This window comes from Festucalex cinctus, chromosome 18 (assembly GCF_051991245.1).
Source record: "Festucalex cinctus isolate MCC-2025b chromosome 18, RoL_Fcin_1.0, whole genome shotgun sequence".
NCBI lineage: Eukaryota > Metazoa > Chordata > Actinopteri > Syngnathiformes > Syngnathidae > Festucalex > Festucalex cinctus.
Window position 1 is genome coordinate 6048869 of NC_135428.1, and position 22783 is coordinate 6071651.

At 39.4% G+C, this 22783-nt stretch overlaps 1 protein-coding gene across 4 annotated transcripts in view; it reads right to left on the minus strand.

Annotated features, from left to right (window-relative positions):
* The window catches only part of LOC144006413 (seizure protein 6 homolog), a 108381-nt gene that overhangs the window by 63429 nt on the left and 22169 nt on the right, over positions 1-22783 (minus strand). The gene's annotated exons all lie outside the window — the stretch shown is intronic.

Consider the following 22783-nt stretch of genomic DNA (forward strand, 5'->3'; position numbering starts at 1 on the left):
CTCCTTTGCTGCTATATTAACGGATAAAAATGAAAAGTTCACTCGCTGCCTGACTGACTCAATCTTTCAATCACGCCTACACTGATTTGTTTTTTTCCCACTAACCATTTGAGGCTCGTGATTTCTATTTAATAAATGCATATTCGCAGATATGGAATATGTTTGTCCTCTGACCTTAGGATTGAAAGGATTTTCCATCTTGGGTTTAGCCCTTAATAGTGAAAAAAAAAAAGATTAAGTTGACTACATAATAAATTCCGCCGCTCCCTTCAAAATGAATTACAATTCGCTCTGAAGTGCTGCAACTCTCTTGATAATGTCCTCCACGAAACCAGAGAATGAATCCAAATTATGACGATGACCATCTTCTTTCAAATTATAGAAAAAAAAAAACACAGTCGGCAACGCATGCCAGTATGTTCCCTCCCTCAAATGGGGTCCCATTTGTCACGTTCTGTCATGGCTTTCGATGCAAGCTCCAGAGGACCCCTAAATGGCCCCTAAAACTTGACATCATAAAAGTGATTTTTTTTCAACTACAACGAGTACATTTGCATATTTTTTAAAAATATTTTTCTTTTGGTGCGAAAAGACTTCTGCTCCCACTTAACATCCGCTGCTCAACAAGAAGGAAGTAAAACGGGAGCAGGGGCGTTGCCAATAGGGCCAATCATCACTGTGATTGGCTAATATGTGAAAAGAGGCGGGTCTTGGGGTGACTGCACAGATGAGAGCTACTTCTGGGTACTGGTTAATGCGACGGGTTACACGTTTGATACGGACTTTCGAAATAACAAAGAATTCATAAATGTTTTACTTTTCTTCGAAGAATCTCCGCCAGTGTTCCTATTTTGATCGTATTGACCACTTCAATGTACTCTCACTGGTGAGCTATTTTTGGAGCAGGACCACAAGCTGTTCACAGAGTTCTTGGGGGCTGCCTGGTGGCCGCAGGCACTACGTTGGTGACCACTTTTGTCTTAAGTGTTGAAAAGGACCTTTTCACATAGACTCTTTTGCAAAACACTAACTGTTTCCATAAACGAAACAGATGACGATACATGTTATATGGAGGCATGAATTGGCGGTAGACACGAAGTTAAAGTTAAATAAGTTTTGGGAAGAGATAAACACTTAACTCCATGTAATGCCAAAACCTGGTGAGAAAACATATCAACGTTAAGACATTCTTATTCAATGTAGCAATAGCATATGTAAACAAAAAAGATTTAGGCTAAAAAGTACAAGTTTGTAATTGCTCTGCTGATGGGGATTTACAGAAATTTAGTGACCACAATATTTTCAGGTGATTTAATACATTAATCATCAGAAATCCTACTCTAATATAACTAACTTAATTTAACTTTGCAAATTGAACTGAATTACTCGCCTGTAAACTCATAGCCTGACATTTTTATGTCAACAGAGGGTTCACCCCAACAAAATGAATGTCTGATTACATTGTTTTTAAAAAATAAATCAGACATTGTTCAACCAGTTACTCAGTACTTGAGTATCCTTTTCAGCGAATATTTTTTTTTAACTTCTGCTTGAATACATTTTTTAATTACTACTTTTTATTTTTACTTGAGTAATATTATTTTGAAGTAACGCTCCTCTCACTTGAGTACAATTTTTGGCTACTCTACCCAGCTTTGCTCGTTGTGACAAAAAAAGGTAGGAAATTCTGTTGTGGGGTGAATGGCTACGAATTTACTGAGTACGAATTTACCATGCCATTTTGCAATAGCAGTTTTAACACCAAATGACCATGGAGCAAAGTCAATCGTAAAAATGTGGTTTGAGTTCATCTGATATGGGGAGGGGGGAGGGGGGGTCCTTGTCACAGTGGTTCAGGGTTAACTCATTCACTGCCATTGACGGAAAAAGACGTCAAGTCTATTTTTTTTTGCTGGACTGGCAGTGAATGTGTTAAGGATTCAGTAGCACCATGGAAAATATAACTCTACTCTAATCCTTTAAATCTTGGAATATACCAGCTCAGGGGGAAAAAAAAAAACAAAAACACAAGAGCCAGCATAACGGGAAAGGGCGCCGCTGTCATCCACATTGTTTCATTGGTAATGTTTGAGTTGGGTCTCCTGTGTAAAGAGCGTTCCCATTTGGTCACTAGATATTTGTTTGGCAGAATCGCATAAAATGCATGCATGTAATTACAACCACCATTTAAATCCTCGTTTGGCTTTGGTTATTAAAAATGCTTGGCAACATTGAAGCATTTTGCATCACCCCAAAATTTTAATTGCAATATCCATGTATATAAACATCTCGTGTTTATATTTAATAACAAATGATTTGCAGTCGAGTGTTTAAAAAAGCCCCGAAGAGGTTCGCATTTTGTGCCTTAAATACTTAAAACATCAGCTGTCGTCACAACAAAGTCACCAAGCATCCTCCCTCGACTCCCGCTACCTGTCAGCTTGTTTCTGTAGGAACGGAGGGGGGTTGAGTAAGCAAAGCAGCCCGACGCATCAGAGCGTCGGCGCTGCAAGCGCTGCCAAGCGCAAGGTTGAAAGGACAGCGACCTTTACGCACAGCTGTTCAGGGAGGTTATGTAAAATGTGATGTCAATTCTGACTGTAAGCTAACAGCAGCTTCCCACCAGATTTCAACATCACATTGGCACCTTTTTTTTTTTTTTTTTCCCAAAATTTTGGCCACCGAATCTAGATGTAACGTGCACAAAATGCTAATGTGAGGCTTCTGGGACTCATGTTGGTGGATGTATTCTCAGGAGATTCCTGTGACATTTGAAGGTTGTCCACCTCACATTCTCCGTCCATGACACAGCATTGCTGCTCTGCCCTCAATTACTCTGTGATCATATGGACTTTGTTTTGTACGTACGCGTAAAATGAGACGCGAAACAGTGGCAGTGACAGCTTAAATGCTCGATTTAGTAAAATATAATTTTATTTTATTTTTGTTTTTTTGTAGAAAGCTCATTACACACAAAATCAAATTAAGTGAAAAAGGTTTTGAATGTTTGTCCTGAAAAAAAGAAGAGGAAGAAAAAAAGACATTCACAGATATTGTCATGTTTTGGTTTTGTGGGGGTGGGATTTTGTTTTCTTTTGGTTGTTTGTCATGTATTCCTTGTCTCTTCCCTTGTCCCGTTATGTGTAACCACGTCCACCTGAGTGTGTCTTCCCTTCCTAGTGTGTTGACCAATCAGCTCCCCAAGCCTCTTGTATCTTGCCCAGGTGTCTGTTGTTTTCTCGTTACCACGTGTATTTAGTTACCCTGCTTTCTTTCACTTCTGTTTAAGTCGCTGTTGCTGTCCCTGTTATTCATGTGTTTGTTTTTGACCTTGTTAATTTGTATTTTTCCATAGTACCTTGTTTACATTTTTTGTTAATTAAATCCACTTTTTATACTTGCATCCCTGCCTTGCCCTGTTTTTGTTGCCCCCCTGTATTTGGGTCCTGCCTCCAATACCCCCCAATCGTGACAGATATCAGCTGAATTAGGAAAATCGAGCCACATTTTTTGCTATCTTCTACAATTTTGATCAACACATGAGACTAGGATAATTAATTACAAAATAAAATATTGATTGAATTTTTATTTTATTTTTCTTCTTATTATTATTATTAATTCAATCTCTGGTGTAATAACCTTATTTATTGATTGATTGAATTTTTATTTTTCATATTATTATTATTATTATTAGTGTTGTTCCGATACCGTTTTTTGGCTCTCGATACCGAAACCGATACCCAGCTTTACAGTATCGGCCGATACCATACCGATACTTGAGATTTTTTTTTTCCCTCAACATGAAAAAGCTGTCCTGCCATTGGTTCAGAGCATTCAAGGGCCAATAGGATATCTTAGATCGGCATGCAGTGAACATGTCACATACCAGTGAATGTGGTGCACCAGCAAGACACTTGATGCTGCATCCAAAATCCTATATTAGCGTTGGAATTAATGGTATCGGCATGTTACTTGTGAGTAGTCACCGATACCGATACCACTGTTTTAATGCAGTATCGGCACCTCTGCCGATACCAGTATCGGTATCGGAACAACACAAATTATTATTATTATTAATTATTATTATTATCTCTGGTGTAATAACCTTATTTATTGATTGATTGAATTATTTTTTATTTTATTATCTGTTCTCATTGCTGCTGGACATGTAAATTTCCCAGAGGGAGTCATCCCAAAGGGATCAATAAAGTCAAGTCTAAGTCTAAAATAAAATCCTGCTACTGGTCTATAAATCACTGAAAGGTTTGGGTCCTGAATAAATTAAAGAAATGCTGATTGGTTATAAACCCAGTAGGGCTCTGAGATCTGTCGACTCAGAGGTTCAATTAGTCGAGCCCAGAATCCAAAGTAAACATGGTGAAGCAGCATTTAGCTGTTATGCTGCACTTCTTCAGGTCTTCTTTCTCTTTAGGTAGCAAGTTCAGTCTTTTCATTGGGGCTCTTGCTTTACTTGGTGACATTCAGTGTATCAAAACATTTACAAAAAAAATAAAAAATTCTGACGGTTTAAATCTTTTCTAACTTTTATGTCAGTGAGGACCGATTCAATTGCAGTCACATGCACGACTCTGCTCTGTCCCTTGTAGGTTATGGAATATGCAAAAAAAAGAAGACATACAAAAACACCCTGCAGACACATTTGTGGTTGATATGCTGAGTGGCCGTTTGTGATTACACTGTACAGTATATGGACTATTTTCCCTATTTTACTTTCGGAAGAGACTCTTGTGGAATACAAGGATTTCCTTTGGCATTTCCCTAAGCCTCAAGCCAACTGTTCACTGAAGTACAGTTAAGTTCTCTGCCGGCCTGCATCCACCACACTCATTAAGTCGCATCGCTGATGGCTGACTTTCCGGATCAAGAAGTGCAAATGCAAGGGAGACATTTTGTACTTTCCGCTCTTTCTGCAATAATTATAATAATTGATATCCATGAGTGCCTATTATCCAAGCGCTCATTTTTGCTATTTGACATGCTGTACAAAAACAATACAGCAGCGTCATGACCGGCCAACAGGCTTGGACGCTCCCCTTCTTATCAGCTGGCACTTTGTCAGCACGTGTAGTCCAATTGCATCTTTTACAGATAAAGCAATTTATCTCTCCACGTCTCATGGCTGAGCACAGAAAGTTTAGGTCATGTTGCTCTTACAGTAGCAAAATAACCGATGAGACGATTACCCTGCAACGCTATAAAGGCTTGCAAAGACGTTGTTTATGGCTCACAAAAGGTCACCTGGGCCATAAACAAAATTGGGTGCAGTCGGAGCGCTGCGGTAATAAAATGACTGAAAGGATGACATTTCAGGCAATGAGTGACAAAAATAGGCAAATCCTAAATAAAATTGAGTGATAGAGTGACATTATAGAGTCTGCATGGCACACTGGTCATTTTGTAAACTGTATTGAACTGATGATCTTTTTGCGGAGACATTTCAAAAGGATTATGCGATGAGGTTCGCTGATTGATGTCGCTATGTGAAGTTGCCATTACGATATAGAACACAGTGATGGTTGTTTCAATGTTTTATAGTAATGTTTGTTTTGTAGGTATTTTTCACTATATATATATATATATATATAGGGGGTGTCAAAATTAATGTGCTAAATTTGAGTTAATTTAAAGTTCCTTCAACGCCACATTTTTTATTTTATTTTTTTTATTTATTTTTTTTAACGTGCGATTAATGACCGCCCCTTACTTGAAAAGCCTTTAATGCAGCACGTCAAAATTTCGCAATTTAGCAATAATTTAGGAAAAAAATATAATACTAATGCATACAGTTGTGGAAACTGGGGTCAGGTTGCATTTTACAGAGTTAAAAATGTGCAGAATGTCACAAGTTACTTCATGTTAAAGATTAGATGTGGGAAAAAAAATGCACGGAGCTGTCACCAACGTCTTACAAATGTAATTATGCCATCTAGTGGCAGAAAAAAGGCCTCAACACAAATAAATATCACACTCGTCTTTTAGATTACATCTTTTTAATTTTAACTCAATTTTATGAATTATGAAATTACGGTATCAATGACTAAAACATGCAGCCATATTTCTATTAAACATTTTTATGTTAACAAGACTATGAAACTCATTTTATTCAAAACATAAACATATTCCATATCTGTTCATTTAGAACATATATAAAATTTGCGTTTAATTGTGATTGAAAATTTTAAATCGCATATACTGTATATATAAATTACCATGAGATTACATACATTGACATTCTTTAATATTTTGCATTTTTCTTCATATTAAACAAGAAGAGGACAAACTTGCACAATATACACAGAAATCTGCCCACCATAAATCTCTTCGTGTGTTATATATAATTGATAGAGTATTTACTCTATTGTCAGACTAAGATGTATAGCTGTAATAAAAAATAATAAAAAAATCCTGCAACAGTCCTTTATAGATTTCTGGAATTAAATATCAAAATGAAAGTACCGTTGTTCCTCGGAGAAAACGGGGACAATGACAGATCGATGGAGGTCATTCAAAAGTCTCTCAGGTATTACTTGAGAAAGAAATAAGAACTCCGAATGAACAAACTAGACACCAGCACTGCCTTTGCATACTGCTGATGCTGCAGCAAGATGTGCAATGGTTTTTCATTCTGTCTGTGATTGAATGCAATTGTCAAGATATGAGCACCCAAGTCATAAAATGCACGCGTGCCAGAAAGGCAATCTCAGACAGGCATATTTGTCTTTAAAAAATATATATATTAGATGGATGCCCATATGCTGCACTATGACTTCTACGTCTCATTCACTGCCATTGACGGAAAAAGACGTCAAATGATGCATTTTTGCAGACCAATACAAAAATTCATAGTTTGATTAATATTGTCTTCTCAGGACATCACGTCATTTTGTTGACGTACTAATAATAATACATGGGATATAAAACTTTGGTTATAAATGTACAGTTATCATCAAAAATCTCCGCTAATATTTCTCTCGGAGGTTCTTTGTATTCAGTTTACAAGTGTACAAGTGTGGCTAGTGACTGCTTTCAGTCCTGAAACTGCCGAAACTATAATTGATTAAAACCTTTTGAGAGAGACAAAAGGACAACAAAGGAGAGTGACAATCAGACAGACAGCAAGTGATGTTTAGAGGAGACGGCAGGAAAAACTCCGGCCATCCGGCAGAATTTTAATTACTGCACGCGGCAGCACTTCTCGCAGACTAATCTCCTCCACACTAGGATTTATGGGCACTACTGATGCTGACAAAGTGATCGCTTGAGGAGAGATAAAACATTACAAAATAAAGCATGAAACTGGATATGGGTAACACTTGCTCCTCCAGCAAGGTTGTTTTAATGTTTATTACGCTAAATTGAATTGCTCATCCACATATTGCTATTATATAATATCATCGTAAGTGTGTGTGTGTGTTTTATAAATACCGTATTTTGCTCTAAAAAAAAAAAAGCACTTATCTTACTTTTCTAGCAATTTTATAAATGGATTGTCCAAAACAAATGTGTATATTTCATCTAAAATAACACACACAAACTAAGATTAAATTGTTCTTTAAAATGCACTTTAAAAGAGGAAGTAGTTTAACTGAAAACAAAACACATGACAAGTGGTGACAAATTGCCAACAACTGGCATCATTTAAAACAGTTTCACGTTTCCTGTGGGGGGACGTGGACGAGGGGAGGAAGAGCACGACTGCACAGCGACGGTGTTTTCATGCAACTTTCCAAGATGTTGCGAGGCTGACCGGCACAGCAAGGCGCTTATAATGATTGACTTCATACTGTTTTTAATTTGAAAAAGGCGGGGAGCGACAGATGTGTGAGTGAATGGCCAGTCAAACAGGACACAGAGCTTCTTCGTCTGCCAGAAGTGCTCAAAGAGTTGTTGAACTGGATGATTTTGATTTTTTGGTGTTTTGTTTTGTAAAACAACCTTTTCTATCTGCACTAGTCAAGCCAAATACCAAAAGAAATAAAACTCCTCCCATGCACTAGGGGTGTGCTCAAAAAAATTGATACGGCAATATATCGTTGCGGGCCTCATTACAATACACGTATCGATACGCAGGCATCAGAATCGATATTGCTCGTTGACGTTTGCCTTTGCAGCTTGCATTGTACATAAGAAATAAAGACCAGCAACGTCTTTGAAGTTAATTGCCTTCAATTAATGCCAAAATAGCTCACCAGTGATTGGACGCTGTGTCTTGCTAAGAAAAATGAAAGCAGAGGAAGAATATCAACATTGATTTACTTATAAACTTAACATGGCACGTGTTAAAGTACCAATTTTCGTATATTTTGTTTAAAAACGAAATAGAATGTGTTACATGAAAAAAAAATGCTGTGTGTATTTCCCCAAATATTTCAAATAAGCACATTTTAGAGCTGTAATTTTAATACTTTGATATTTCTGCTCATATCGGCTCATGCCTATTAATAAATTTTCCCGGTGTGTCTGTGAAAGCTGCTGCTTGCCCCGCAGGGCGGGCACATTTAGACCAGGCATGCCGCTTGGTGGTAAACCAGAAGAGCTGCTAACAAAAATATTTATGTCAGTCAGCATAACAATCATATCCTTTAGGTATACATATATGACTGTTATTATAAAATGCAAGAAAATTAATGTAATATATCGGGATACGTATCGCCTCGAAGATCAAGTATTGGGATACATATGTATCGCGATACGTATCGTATCGTGAGCCCTGTATCGTGATACGTATCGTGAGATTGGCGGTAATACCCAGCGATACCATGCACACAGGATCAATCAGGAAGTAGGATCATGTTTATGCCTCGGATGAGAAAAATAGTTAAAAAAAAAAAAATTCTCCTCAGACCGCAATTTCCTGCCCAGTCAAAGTTACTGTCATTTGTTAAAAAAAAAAAAAAAGATTCATGAGAGAAGCACAAGTGATAGATTCCCCACCGCTGTGTAATTTCCAAGACCTGCAGTCAGGACATCCGCTTCACCCCTGTTTTCACTTCTTGACATTTCTATTATTGAGAGGCAGCAACTGTAAGATGGTCTGCCTCTGCAACCGCACAATATCCGCTCAGACTTAATCCTACTGACGTTTCGCTAGCCTTCTCTTCGTCCTCACACAACAAATTATTTGATTTCTAATCCATTTTGGATTGGATTACCACACTGCTGGCTTGAAAATGTTGGCCTCATCAGTAGCGATCATGCCTGGCACTTTTTATTTTTAACTGTTAAATGGATTAAACATGGTTGCTTTGCTTGTTGGGTGTGAACACGCACCGATAAGAGATCTCAGAAACTTCCAAATCATCTTGCGAGTTGCTCTCACACTCCTTTTTTCTTTTTTTTTTTTTCCTCCATGGTCACACCCCATCAGACTTGCTTAGATGATCAAGGGCATTAATTGAATTGCAGTACAGTTTGCCCCGCCTCCAAACAAATCAGAGTCACAGCCAGTCGCCGTTGCTTTTAATTTCACACTCCAAAGTCAATTTCACAGCTCACAATTCTCATATGTTTACATGCAAAGTATCTCGTCTCTGTTATTAGTGACACCTTCCGGCAATCTCACAATGAAAACACACCCACGACTTTACAGGCTGAGAGGAAATGTCTTGTCTGTATTCATCATAATCTGTTGAGTGCTTTATTTCAAGACTCGCAGTCGTTTATATTAGAGGATGGACTCGAAATAATGTGAGGACAATATGTTTATTTTTAAAGAGGAGCAGCAGAGTAATATTGTTGGTATGATCTCACACCGGATTGTAAGTATAAATTGGTATGTAAGCATTTTCCCATCCTCTGATTGGTCCAGAGCTACTCGAATGGGATTTCAATACGTGAAGTGGAGCTAAGACAACGAACTGTACGTCTGAAAATTCATTTTCATGGTAGACTGTTCAAAAAAGAAAAAACTTGGATGTTGTAAGGATTATAGTCAGACAACATTTGTCGCTGGCTAGTTTGTTTTAACCCGGTTAAGGATTTACTCACCACTTAAAGTGGCAACAACTACGTTGCTAGCTAAGCAAAAAAGGAGAATGGAGTTTGTCTATAAATAAGCATCTCTGATATGTCATATTTTATTTTTAACAAACATATAACACGGTTGGAAAGGTGTGTGTGTGTTTATATATATATATATATATATATATATATATATATATATATATATTAGGGCAGGGTATTGCCGCCAACCTCACGATACGATACGTATCACGATACAGGGGCCACGATACGATACGTATCGCGATACATATGTATCCCAAATAAGACACATTTTATTTTATTTTATTTTTTTAAACAAAATATATGAAAATTGGTACACTGCCATGTTAAGTTTATCAATAAATAAATGTTGACATTCTTCCTCTGCTTGCATTTTTCTTAGCAAGACACAGCGTCCAATCACCGGTGAGCTATTTTTGCATTAATTGAAGGCAATTAACTTCAAAGACGCTTTTATTTTTTAGGTACAATGCAAGCCGCAAAGGCAAACGTGAACTGCCGATTCAAAGTTAACGAGCGATATCGATTCTGACGCCTGCGTATCGATACGTGTATTGTGATGAGGCCCGCAACGATATATTGCCGTATCGATTTTTTAAGCACACCCTTAATATATATATATATATATATATATCTTCAATGACTTGATTTTTGCTACAATCCTGCTGCCAGTTTAACAAATGGGAAGGAACAGTCTCATTACTGGAAAACTCAGAATATATAGTTGTGTGATCAAAATAAAACACCAGAGCCCCTCTGGTGGCGCGTCTGCCTAAGAATAGAAACAAAAACATCTGCTCACAAATCTTGTGAACTAAACAATGAGAGGAATCCAATATAAGCACTATTAAAGCACGTCACCATCCTGCTGCATCTTACAGCTGCATGTGGAACCTGGATGAATATTTCCTGGATCAAAGACAACCGTGCATGCAGAAAGCCCGTATTTAGTTCCTGTTGAAAGTATTTCATTTATCATGTCACACCAGGCCATTCATGGAAGGGAGGTTCTTGTCAGCACTACGACTTCTAATTCAATTGAAAAACAAGTGTGGATTAAATCCAGATATTGTATGTGTAAATGGACTACTATGTTGACAAAGGCTTTGTTAACAGCTTAAAATTGGTTTTCTGGTACATCTACATTTACGTGCACTCATAAACCCTTTCAAAACCCAAATATTAGCAATATTCGGGTTTTGAAAAGCCATGAAAATACAAAAACCCAAATATTAACAATGCTATCAATGCTAATCCCGAATAACACTCCTCCCTGGGTTACCCCTTATCTCACCCAAATATTTAGTCATATAAATGCTTATCAAGGAACCGCCATTTTGAGTACATGAACAACTTGTATGCGCAGTGCCACTCACTTAACAAACCTCACTTGAATACATTGATTTCTACGAGCCATTTTCACATTAATTTCTGTCTCTATGGCAAAAATGTCACAATGTGTATATAAGACACGTATATGCGTGGATATAAGTCAGTGCGTCTGGCACGCAACCCACCGGAAATGCACAGCAGACGTAAACAAACATGAAGAAACACTGACGGCAGCACACTTTTGGAACGAGGAGGAAACTGACTACTTTATTAGTGTGGTGAGTTATTGATGGTAGAAACTAAGAAGAGGAAATGACATCTATAATGCAATAATGATGTGCGTTGCTGTTTAAATGGAGGTATTTCAATTGATCACAAATATCATATTTACATGAGTAACTCTGTCCGCTGGCACGTATAAACGGGTTATACCGAATATTTCGCAAACCGGAATACTGACCGCATGTAAATGTGCTTGCCCGGGGCACCATTGGGAGTCAAGAAACACTGTCAAGTTGAGGTCCCGAGTAGAAATATTAACACGTCCAGATGTTTCCCAATTTAGCAACCTCCGCAAATTAGCGACTATTTCCACAAATGTGTTGTAAATCTTAACGTGTAAACCAGCGGAGTTCTCACACCGAAAGTCGCGTCTTCGCTTGGTGTTGTGTGTGAGCCTGCCGGAGCGCGAGTGACTCAACCACTAAACTCATATCCAATTTGAGGAGAGACCAGAGCGTCGGGACTGAAGATGCATCTGTAGAAATCCAATTTGAATCACATTTCAAAACCACCTCCACAGATGGTTTGGCTTCGTCTATAGTACAAAATGTGTCTCATGGGAGTTTTGCTGTTTCAGGCTTCAAGCAAGCTGGATATGGCAAACATACGATTCGATTTGGGGATGGCGGAATGGGAATAAGCATACACAATGCATTTTTTAAAATCTGACCAAACACTGCAATAATATGTCAAATATATAACAAGAATATGTTCACCACATCATATCTTGAGCAATCAGGTTTCAAACAATCCCTAACTCTATCCTCACCCGGGATTTACGCCGGTTGCGTGTGCGGTGCGTCTTGACTCCGTGCTCCAGACGCGTCAATTGTTTGGCCAATCCACACCGGCTCCGCACAGCTGCGGTCCGGCAGCTCCGTTGCCGACCACTTCCCGCCGTGTCTCGCGTGACCGCGCGCGATCATGTGGCATTAAAAACAACGACAAACACACAGAAAGTCTGTGCTCAACAGAGAAGCAGAAAGAGAGGTGGACTTTTATTATTTTGTGGCTTTCTACCTCCAATATAAACCTCTCCTCGTCCATGTTCGCTGGTGTCTAAACCGTGAATGAGAACCTCGCACGTTAACTCCAGGCCCGACTACGCCCACATCACGTTTTGCTAACATGCTTGCGAAATAGGAGCTGGCGAGTGTTTTATCTTCAAAGGTAACCGGAAATTTATTTTGAAACTCCGTCGGTCTTCCTGTCCCGCTCGATGTGTTTTGTGCTAGCTTGCCATTTGCCGGAGGCCTACCGCTGCGGCGTACGTCAAAAACAGAAAATAGGCTATCCTTGCGGAAGGGCTGCGGCACGCCGCAGCTGAGACGCAGTCGACACGCAACGCACACGCAAACGGTGTAAACTGCACCATTCGATTGAATGGAATATAATTGCTTGCGTCGCCGGAACGCACCGCAACCGCACCGCAGCCGCACCGCAACCGCATCCGGTGTAAATCCCGGGTATATAGACCTTCTGTTTGCCGCAGACCTCATTGTTGGACCTAAAACAGAGTCGATTTGCTCATCTTGCTCGCTAAAATGACACTTTGGATTCAGTTTTTTTTTTTTTTAATAAATACATCGCCGACGTGCTTTTATGTAACTTCTTTGGGATTCAGCAGCTCAAGCAAGTCCTCTGTGAATCATCAAATACATGCAGAGCAATCATAAAACATAACGACCCTCGAAGACTGGAGAGGAGTTCCCCGAGTCTCGGAAAAATTGTACTTGTTTCAGCGCTGCATCAAAGGCAGAGATACTTGTTTGACGTAGACGTGTTTGTTTAGTGGGGTGAAGCTAGCCTCCGGTTAAAGAAGCAGACGGGCGTTTGGAAGTTACTCCGAAACTCTGGGTGGTAGAAATTAATGAGCAACGCACATTTCTGTGGTTTGAATAGGCAGCCCTCAAGCTAATTTAATGTATGTAATCTTACTTCCTCTACGTTTGCCCCCAGGATGAGAATGAATGCGGGTTGTATGTCATCATACCTCAAAGCAATTAGAACGTAAACACCCGTATTAAATGCACAGCCATTGTTGTCATAAAAGTAATGAATGAGCTAAGATGTTCAGTTTTATGCTCTCCAAGCCACTGTGGAAAACATTCGACTTCCATTGTCTTTAAAAAGCCCGAAGCGGCGATTACTGTGCTTCTTGGATTGCGGCCTATTCCTAATCCCCTTTGCTTCCCTTAAATGTAGTGCGACTGCTCCATAATGAAACAAGGTGAAGGAAGAAGCCTGTATTTTCAACAAGCCAAGACAGCAGGCACGGATTCATCCTGGGGGGATCGTCTCACTGATTTCCCTTCAGCCCCCGCGGCCGGATTTGCGAGCCACAAGGCAAGTTTCAAGGGCTCTCATTACCGCCACGTCCATGTAAAGCTGTTCACAGCCGCCTGAAGCCGTCGGCACGAGGAGCCTAAATTGAGAGCTACAGCAAGAATGATGGATAACCTTGTCGGGGATACAGATGGCTCCTGCAGGGGGTCTCCCCTTGGGAAGAGTCAGCCGGGTTTGGGACCACATGTCGACGGGCCGGTATCTTGCTGAATAACATACGGTCGCGCGGAGCCGTCTATAAAAAGGCCACGGACAAAACAAGACAACTCGCGCGGAGCGTATAATCAATAAAATGAGGCTCCCTGTGCGTCGAGGCAATACTCAAAGGTACAATTATTTTTTTTCATCACTCGTTAGAAAACTAACACATGCACGCTCACCGCATTGTTTTGGATTGGTGTTGGATCACGGGCCAAACTAGCACTCTTGATGAAATACAGGCTATGCATTCAAATGCCTACATGCCATAAAATTAACATTTCAATGGTGGTGTTCAACCTGAAAGATGCATTATAATGTACTGAGCTAACCATAAATTAGTTATATATATTTTTTTTTATTATTATTATTATTATTTTTTAATGAACTCACCAGTACTATAAATATGCCGTTTCCTTAGGTATATCTCTCCAATTAAAGACGATTCGATACGTATCTCGATATATTCCGAGTGGAACATTTCATTTCGATTTGATACATTTGCATCCTTTAAATAAAATAAAAAAAGCTTTCCGGTTCAAACCAGTTATTTTTGCACCCCGAATATGTATTTATATTTAGTTGATACATTGCAAGCATTTTTTTGAAAATCTCCCTTTTAAAATAAATTAATCATTTTTATTTATAGTTAGTTATCCATCAATTTGTCGTAAAATGAGGTAATCATACATTTATGTGGGTGCACAGTCATAACAAACCTCCAAGGAAAAACATAATTACAGCCCACAATAAAAATAACTTTGACACCCCTGTACTAGCTGATGTAGATTTAATCTTCTAAACAAAATTACGGCCACTGTTGCAGTCTTACATTAACAGCAATAAAGATTTGTACTTTTAGGTAAATGTTCTGTAAGTGTAATCATGGGAACATTACTCATAATGTGAAGCATTTATTGTCATTATGTCACTTGCTCAGGTTGCAAATGTTTAAACATGCTGTACCATGTACCGTATTTTCCGCACTATAAGGCGCAGCTTCAATGTATGACATATTTTCAAACTTTTCCCACATATAAGGTGCACCACATTATAAGGCGCACCTTCAATGAATGACATATTTTACAAATGTTTCCATATATAAGGCGCTGCAGTAGAGGCTCGGGTTACGTTATGCATCCATTAGATGGTGCTGTGCTAAAGGGAATGTCAACAATATAGGTCAGTCAAACTTTATTAATAGATTACAAACCAGCTTTCTGACAACTCCATTCACTCCCAAAATGAAAAAAAAAACAGCTGTTTTATTATTTTCTCTGAGGTAAAGTATTAGCATTAGCTAGCGATCCAAGATGGCGGGATCTTCTGCGCTTCGTGCAGGGTCACCGATAACGTCTTGACAGCGAGACCTGTTGCGGCTCATTATTGATCCATATATAAGGCGCACTGGATTATAAGGTGCATGGTCAGCTTTTGAAAAAATTGAAGGTTTTTAGGTGCGCCTTATAGTGTGGAAAATACGGTAGGAAAATGTTGAAAATGTCCACCATTTTCAACAGCATATCAAATTAACGTACATGTAACATTTGAAATTTGTGAAGCCTTCCCCTCAAGTTTGGTAAAGTTTTACTCTGGTAGAAACTATCCATTTGCTCTAACCTTTATTATGCAGGGCCTTGTGGGCGCTGGGGGCTATCCCAGCTGAGATTGGACGAGAGCCAGGGTACACTCTGGACAGAATGCTGTTCACTTTTTGGGCCATTTGCAATCATGTGTTGGAAAAGTTAGACCTCTCTGTCTCTGTCAATAAAAAGTAAACATTCTTGTCTTTTTAAATTATCGATGCATCTCTTTTAGTGCTTCGCATTATATTGTGCAGATTGCATTACCATTCGAAAAATATTATGTTTTAAGTCTACAATCTGTTATTGTATCTTTCTGGTTACAATCTGAAATGTTTACGTGCTTCAATATGCAATTTATGTGCATGCTGTTACTGCTTGGGATTGGCTGCCACTTCAGATTACTCCTCGGTGATTGGTGGCCCTCATCTCCGAATTGACCTCCCGGGCTCAGCAAGATGGACTCCCGCTCAGCCAGATGATTGGATGCTAGCAACCCTCTCCACGAATCAGCTGCAGCCGTTATTCATCACGGGTTTCAAAAAGGGCTTGTTTGCTTTTCATCGGGGTTGGCTGTGTTTGAATGGAAGTTGTCACTCACGGCTCCGCTTTATCGTTTGTAATACGAAGTATTTTCATTGTTTGTGTGTTGCTTGCTTGTGCTGGCATTTGTGTACGTGTGTATCGATAACTCGTATTGTTTTCTTGTGCTCCTTTGTGCAGTTTTACTTTGTTTAATTATTTGTGCACGCGCTTCTACACTTATAGCCCGCGGAGAATTCTATCCCACCGGTTTGAGTTTGTTTGGAATTATATTGTCCTGTTCTTTGTTTTTCTGTAATTGTAAGCAGCCAAGGTGAAGCACTTCATTAAAGACAGGCTGGTGTGTGTTTTCTTTTGCATTCCTGTTGTGGGACAATTAAGAACTTTGTAAAGAGCTCTTCGGTTGCCTTTAATTCAATTTGATGTATTTTGTTCTACCCGCTCGCTGATTGGCAAAATTGTTTCAAAAATTGTCCTATTCTCCTTACATTTTCATATACTCTCAGAATGTTCTTATTGCTTGCTGGAAATGTAAATTTCCCATAGGGAGCCATCCCAAAGGGATCAATAAAGTCAAGTCTAAGTCTAAAAATATTTGTCATTTTAAATGCATTAAAACAAATGAAATGATAAACCTGCCAATTCATTTGTACTGTAAATTGTTCACTTTTGCAAGACATAAAGCCTTCGTTCATTAAATAGATAATTCTGTACAGTTCCAGTAAAACCATTCATATTTTTTTCCAGTTCCCTTATGACACTGTTCTGATTTAAAAAAAAAATAAAAAATCCTTCTGATGAGAATCAGACCCCTATTAAACGTGGATACTATCAACAAGAAAAAAACAGACCATTAAAATAATCGAAATATCGAACTCACAGAATCTCGGTCTCAAGTTTGCTGACTGGCTAACTCTTAGCCGCTCTGTTGTGGTTGCGCTCAAAAAATAATTTGTTGATAAAACGTTGCGGGTCTCTTCCCAACACGCGTATCGATACGGAAGCGTCACGAAAAATGATTCTTGCTGTTCAGTAAACCGGAAGCACTGTTAATATTAGAAGAAGAAAACGTTGTTGCTAAGCAGCATCATAAAAATATCATTTGGCTATACATAAGACTGTTTTCATAAAAAATATGTAAAATAATGTAAAATAGTGGGATATATATAGTATATATATCGCAATGCACGTATATAGTATTAAGTGACTCGGTGTTAGTCGTGGCAAACCGGAGATCATATGAAAATATGAGATTGTGTTTATTTTGTTACATTTGTTCAGCAAATGATTGAAAGTTTACCAGATGCTGTTTATATCTTCTATGACTTGTTCTTACTTGCTTGCAGTGGAAGGCGAGATTTAATTAGCACACAATTTATACTTTACTGTAGCCGTGCAGTTGTGTAATGTCAGCGAGTTGTACTGCGCAATAAACACATTGCACTTTAGCTTCTTGTATTGGGTGTGAAATAAACCCTAACTTTCACTACGTTCTCTATCGTTTATGCACTATTTAATGCAGGAATAGTCTGTTTGTGAGGGGGTAAAAAAAACATGCAAAATTCTACGATACAATCCTTCCTGCCTGAAGCACGAACTATAAGGTCAACGGTTCGATCCCGGCGGCACTCGCCGTCTCTGCGATTGGCTGGCAACCAGTCCAGAGTGTACCATGCCCAAAGCCAGCTGAGATAGGCTCCAGCACCCCCCTTGCGACCCTTGTGAGGAATAAGCGGTCAAGAAAATGGATGGATGGAATTCTACGATACAACAAATAATCTACGATGCAGTGATTCGACATAAAATCATTATTGGTGGTGGCTAGTATTATGATTTAGTTTGAGATGTTCTGTAAAATAAATGCAGTAATTAAAAAAAAAACATGAAAAATTAATGGATATAGACGTTGGAAAAAAAATCTCATTTAAGCAAAGCTAAGTACGATTTTTTTAACAGTCTTTTGGAAGTTTACTTTTCAATGCACCAGGGCTTGCTGCTGCTACTTTTAAAGGCTGTCGCCAAGTGAGCAGAGAGCAACAAGACATCACGTAGTTGCTGCGCATGAATCGACACATCCGAATCAAAACACACCCCGGGACCACTCGTGATAATTCTAGGCGGCCATAAATAAATCTTCATTGCGATTGGTCGGATGGACTCAAGAGGACATGCACTGTATGTCACTTTGATTGAGGGGACTTGGAGGGTGGCTGGTAATAGAGCGAACACGTTTGACGAGGGCCTCGAGGTCACGTGTCTTTTGAGTCCCGCCCTTTGAATAAGCCTCAACTTGCTGGTCCCGGCTCGCTCGTCGTTACAGGTATGGCTAATCAGAGACATTGGCATTGGGTCCATGCAGTAAGGCCTGAATAAAACATGAAGCAAAAAAAAATTTTAATCAAGGCGAGGGCATCTGCGGCGGTTTCTGGCTGCTGGTACGACCACTCCGGCTATTCACCACATGTGTCCTCATACTAATGACAAGCCTAAAAGGAGGCAGAGGGCAACCTCTTCTCATAATCAAAGTGTTTTTATTCATGACATGTCTATTAATTAGTTTGGAATAGTCAGCACTATGCGCTCAGGAGAATTTAAATTGGCTGAAAAGGATTTGCCCTTTCCAAGACGAGCCAATGATTTCTTGGCACGCCTTTCGCAACAGAGAGGGACAAAGAGTTGGTTGGCGGTGGAGATGAGAAGACAAGGACAGAGAAAAGGGGCAGGCGTCTTTCTTGACTGTCTGTCTTGTTGTCTGTCTGGCCTTTTCTCTCGCGCTTTCACTGGGAATGACTCATGGACCTCATAAATCAGCGGGCCCAGTGAAATTGAAACTGTCACTGGTATTGGTCCAGTTCAAACATACGTACAGTACTGTATCACTCCAAAGTAAATACAGTATATTGGTTACAGAAAACATCAAGATGTGGTATTGTACAGGCAAAATGACAAAATAACAATTTTCCTTGCGCACCAAAAATCACGAAGGTCCGTTAGGTGGATTTATCCAAAAAATGGTTGTGGCGGTGAACACACGAAAACGTCCGTAAATATAAACAAACATGTCATACGACGAATGGCGACGAATATTTTCCAAAGCGAGTCTTTTCCGCCACAGCGCCCATATTTTTACTTTTTATTTCTTTGTTTTCACGTCATGCGAGCATCGACAGGGCGTGATGACTAGTGTTAATTTTATTTGCCATTTTTTGTCCAGTTTCAATCCCGCTTCTCAGTTTTCATCAGTCAACATCATCCCGTTTTTATTTAGTCAATTTTTAGTTGACTATAAATCGAGCATTTTAGTCCAAGAAAACATAATTTTAGTAGTCTAGTTTTAGTCACTGCGATTGGCTGGCAACCAGTCCAGGGTGTACCCCGCCTACTGCCCAGAGCCAGCTGAGATAGGCGCCAGCAACCCCCGCGACCCTTGTGAGGAATAAGCGGTCAAGAAAATGGATGGATGGATGGATAGTTTTAGTCAACAAAAACTCTCAACGTTTGAGTGTAGTTTTAGTCAGGACAGTCATTTTATCACTTTTTTTTTTGTTTTTTTTTTTGTATGTATGGATGGATGTAAAATATTTCACTTGGAATTTTCTCTCATCTTTTTGATGAAAAATAACTTCACACAGAATTACAGTGGCTACTATGGCTCCATGCTATGAGCTAGTAAGTTAGCAAGCATTAGTTAGCGGTCGGATTAGCATTATTGTTGGAACTTTATATCAGTTGGATTAATGTTACGTTATAACTATAATTTAATTAATTTTTTGTCGTTCACCGTTTATCCACCTCTTGTCTGTCCCATGTGTTTGTGCACTCGCTAGTTGTAAATTTTAAAAGAGTTTTAGTCTGGCCTAGTCTAGTTTTAGTCCGGTGAAAAATGTGTGTTGACGAAATTATTTTTGTTTTGATTTCGTTGATGAAATTAACACTAGTGATGACATGAAGGTTTTTATAGTTAATGAAAGCTAGCAAAATCATATAAAAATATTGAACTGGAAAATCTTTTTTTGACGGGATAACTGACTCATTTTGCCATTTTAAGCAATAAAAAGTTCATATTTTGTCTAGAATTAATTTGATAACTTCATTAGAATTAATACCGTTAAAAATACGTTTTGCCACTTGCTGTTGACTGAAAATGACATCACAGGTGCTCAGATCTCAGGTAACGAACAATCATGGCTCACCTGCTTTCCGGGTTTGGTCATGTGACGTTCGCAAACTGAGCCATGATCTATATACAGTATAAGAATAATGCTTTCCGTGGCCATAACATGCACTTGCTATTGTTATTTTCAAAAGGTAGTCCGGTACAACACAAAAATACCAGACATGGATATTTCTACTTCAAGTAGGATTTGGATAATTACATGTCGTCTGTGGTGGATTAATCTCTGTCCTCTGTGACTCACCTGCACAGACAAAAGACGATTAATGCCTCCTTATGTCTGCTGTCATTAGCACAGTACTCCTACTTTTCTTTGACAATACCACCTGGGCCGGTGTCATTTTTCTCATTCAGACTGTGGCAAATTGGACAAAAGAACAATAGAGAATTATAATTAGGAGGAAAAAAAAAAATCGACATGCAGTATTGACACTTGTCAAGACATAATCTACGGTGATATTTTAGTCACGGTAGATGACGAAACAGGAGACTAATTGTTTGCTAAATCTCATTTCATCCTCCCGATGTGAAATCAGGCAGGCACGCAGAGCAACATGCAACAATGGCCTGGCTCGCTGCGTAACACCAAATTATCTTTCCCCAGGCTTAATTATTCATTAGGCAAACATAATTAATTTAAGACGCTTCTCTCACAGGGGAGGTTTAAAATAAAGGCCAAGAAGGACAGCGTTATGCTTAATGATTAACTGAACGTATAGAGGCAAGATGCTGCAAGGGTTTGAAAATTTTAGTCAGTATCATGTTAAGTGTCCGAGGCTCAAGAAAAGTGTAGTACACGAAAAACTTCTTGAATGTTTAAAGGGGCTCAGGAAAATGCACTTTTTAAATACAGGATGTACACACTTTAACTTTCTCTCAGTCTACACATCTGTGTTTTTGTTAATCTTTTGTGGTAATTTCGTCCTAAACCCCCACCTCCCCAGCCTGTATTTTGCCATTTTGTGTTTGTTTTGTAAACAGCGGGACGTTTCTGTGGAAAGACAGTGTTTACACCCCTCCAGCCAATCGCAGAGCGGGGTGGGGGGCGTGTCGCAAACGGGGCCGGGCGAACGTGTCGGCTGTGCGACGTCGCTCCCGCGGCAATTTGAAAGCACGCACGGATTTTAATTTTTTTTTTTCACTCACTCACTCACAGAAGCTTACGTGTGTGAATGAGTGAGTGGAAAAAAAAAAATCCGTAGCTGACACGTTGGCTCGGCCCCGTTTGCGACACGCCACCCCCCGCTCTGCGATTGGCTGGAAGGTTGTAAATACTGTCTTTCCACAGAAACGTCCCGATGTTTACAAAACAAACACAAAATGGCAAAATACTGTTATGGTTTGGGGTTTGATTTTGCTACTTTTCTTGGGTTTTTGAGTTTGTCATGTTTGTTTCTGCTTTCTGGTTTGTTTCCCAAAGTCTCGTTATTGTTAACCTTGTCCACCTGCGCGTGTCTTCCCTTCCCAGTGTATCGACCAATCAGCTTCCCTTGCCACTTGTGTCTTGCCCAGCTGTGTCTAGTCATTGTCAATTAGTCTGTGTGTATTTAGTCACCTGTTTTCCATTCAGTTCTGGTTGGTTCATTGTTGTTACTGTTGTCGCTGTCGATGTCTTTTTTTTTTTTTTTCCTGTCATGCTGCCGGTTTTTGTCCTCAGTCTTTTTTCCGTGCCTCCGAGTTCTGCCTTTTGTTTTCACCATTAGTAATTTTATTCCCTGCTTTGTTTTGTACTTTGTATCTTATGTTGCACTTTGTTTTGAGTTCAATTAAAACGTATTTAAGAGCACCCCGGCCACGCCTCGTTTGCCTCCCTGCACTTTGGTCCACAATCTCCACCACACGAACCTGACAAATACAGGCTGGGGAGGTGGGGGTTGAGGACGAAATTACCACAAAAGATTAACAAAAACACAGATGTGTAGACTGAGAGAAAGTTAAAGTGTGTACATCCTGTATTTAAAAAGTGCATTTTCCTGAGTGAATCCGACAAGACAGCCCCTTTAAGTAGTTTATCACATGAAGCCACATTTCCCCCCCCCCCCCAAAAAAAAAAAAGAAGTGTACATTTTTACACCTTTTTTTTCCCGCAACTTACTTCAAAGGCAGAAGATTCAATTAATTAAGAGGACCCTGCTTTATTTTCTAGCCTGCACTTGAACACATCATTTAGCAAACCCTCTTCCTTGTCATCAAGGGTTGCGGGGTTTTGCGACAGTGTCGCCGGATGCCTCTCTTCTCATCCATTGCATCTCCAGGTCGCACACATTTGCCAGGAAAGAAGGCTAATTATACACAGCGAGCA